Source organism: Mycteria americana, chromosome Z, assembly GCF_035582795.1.
Source record: "Mycteria americana isolate JAX WOST 10 ecotype Jacksonville Zoo and Gardens chromosome Z, USCA_MyAme_1.0, whole genome shotgun sequence".
Classification (NCBI taxonomy): domain Eukaryota; kingdom Metazoa; phylum Chordata; class Aves; order Ciconiiformes; family Ciconiidae; genus Mycteria; species Mycteria americana.
In genome coordinates, this window is record NC_134396.1 from 34,992,903 (window position 1) to 34,995,403 (window position 2,501).

At 39.2% G+C, this 2,501-nt stretch overlaps 1 pseudogene; it reads right to left on the minus strand.

Annotated features, from left to right (window-relative positions):
- Nucleotides 1-833: 833 nt before the first annotated feature.
- On the minus strand, nucleotides 834-2,277 carry LOC142402797 (uncharacterized; annotated as a pseudogene).
- Nucleotides 2,278-2,501: the final 224 nt, after the last annotated feature.

The window sequence follows — 2,501 nt, forward strand, 5'->3', positions numbered from 1 at the left end:
TTTGCATGCAGAATGGAACTAGTGAAAAGGGTTAAGTAACAGGATCTTAGTCTCAGACCTGAACAATGGTTTGTGTCTAATGGAATTATCTATATAAAGTTTATAATAATTAATATTGAGTAGCTGCATAAATTAATAATATTTTATTAGTATTAATTCAGCATGCTATCAGTCACTTCCCGAGGATCTGTCTCCAGTAAGGGATATCTCCATCCTGGGCAAGGAAGGATCTCCCAGTCTCAGGTAGGGGATCTCAAATCTTGAGAGCTGTCCCTGCTCAAGGGGAGAATCACCTGGTGTACAGTCCAGCTGCAACTCAGGGAGAGCTCAAATTGGGCTCATCCCGATGGTAATATTTATAGAGTGAAGTAGTTGGCTGCTAGTCAGTAGTACAGACAAGATAGATGTCTTTGTTTTAGCTCTGCTATCTTTTCCTGTACTTTGGTTATCTTGCATTTTTGCACTTCGAAACCACCTTTCTGAGCCACCTTCACTCCTTTGTACGTGAGCCAGGAGCTTTCCAGCTCACAATTTCACTGCACGGCATGAGGCCTGTTGCTCCTTAGTCAGCCTGAACCAAAGTGCAGCTAGGGGTCAAGTGTATCCATCACACTCCACCCTATGACTACAGTCAACTTACTTCATGTCATAGAGTGGTGGTACAGTCACCTCTTGCCTCTATGCTATAGACATTTGACATACCATGTTGGCAATCTTGCAGATCCACAGTAAGCAAACAGCCTTTAGTGTAAAATATTGCTATCAATTGCATATTATTTTTGTACATTATTGGGTGATTTCAAATGATGAACATGGAGTATTTGCTTCGGTACCTACCAAACCTTTACACACAGAATGATTATAAGTAGTAAGCACAATACTGTTAGAGGTAACAAAATCACAACTGGATGAAGCATTAGATTCAAAGTTCCTGTGGCTGTCGGTGACTATCCGAACAAGGTATCCCACCAATGATGTTCTCCATCCTTTTTTACTCTTTCCAGAACACAGTGTATTTCTTTGCATAGTGATGAATGGTAATCAGGGTTCTTTGTCCATTTTCTTGAACTTGTTTCAGCAGTTGGTAGAGATCATCATGTGGTAATAGCTTTCCTACCATTGTAAGATTCATTCCAATGGAGGTAGGTAATAAATTGTGATACGATGTACAGTTAGATTGTAATAATTGATGAGATGTGACAGGAGCTGAATAGTAAAAGTCGCATCCCATAATTTCAGAAAAATTACAGATACAGATATTTGAGTGATTGTTTATATCTACAGTGATACTGCCTCCAAATATAAAATCACAGAGGGTTCTCATACGAACACATCCATTTCCAATATACGCAAATACAGTTTCAGAGGTTTCATCAGGATATATCTCAAAATGGCAAATGTTTTGTTCAGTGTCAAGGCAAATGCTTTGTTCATTGTCAAGACAAATGACTTGGGCTTTAATGGTATTGCTTTCACAAATAAATCCTTGTTATTCTTGCACAACACATGTATCGACATCAACAGTCTGCCATTTGTTTCCATTTTTTTTCGGCCCATACTCTGTGTTCCATTGGATAGAGTACTGTTCCATTGTGATTTAACCCCAGCACAATGATTGGATATCTGGTATACACCTAAGCATTGTGTATTGTTAGAATAAAAGCTGTGGCTTTACTTCCAGTAGGGTCATAGGTAGAATTGACTAGACGCCACCAAGATTGGAATTCCCTTTCAAATTCAGCTGTGTTATCCCAGATTACCTTCCAAATTTCAGTGGGTAAGGTGTCCTCTTCCCCTTCTTTTACAATTGCTGCCATAGTAGATTGTACCCACATTTGAGCTTGAATACAACTAAGAGTGAGGGAGACATTAATTTGGGCTGTGCCTAGTGTGTTCACAATTAGTTGGTGGTCCTTTTCATTAATTCTTTCCCACTGGGGTAATATATCAGATAAGAGCCATTGGTTAGTTTCCAATGCCGATAGAGAAAATTGCAACGGGTGTTCTAATGTATGTAAAAAAACTTGTTGCTGAGCTTATTTTGTTTGCTAAAACTTCAGCGTCCATGCTATTTAATACTCCTAATCCTGTTCCTAAGATACTAGTCACATCTTTTCTTGATGGTGTTGGAGAGGTGAGGGTTTGTCCATGCAACCATGCTAACCATCTTGCAGAGGACATACTTAAGAATGGTGAGCAAGTAGGTTTAATTGCAGAGATATTGATCTGCACTGATAGTTCCACTCATTTGAGGGACCACGATAGACTAAACAACATTCACTGTTGGCCTGTGTATTTAATAGCGTAAGGTCCAATTTCAGAAATTTGTGGGGATGGATTTTCCTTATCTTTTACAATCGAGGCGGATGTTGAGTGAGGATTGGCAGATGTTGTTGTACTAGGCTCAGTAAAGTCTATTTTAAATTTAAATGATAGTCCCATGTCCCTGCAAGCCCAGAGACAGATTACAAAACCAGGTTGTACTAAGGTAAAATTGTACC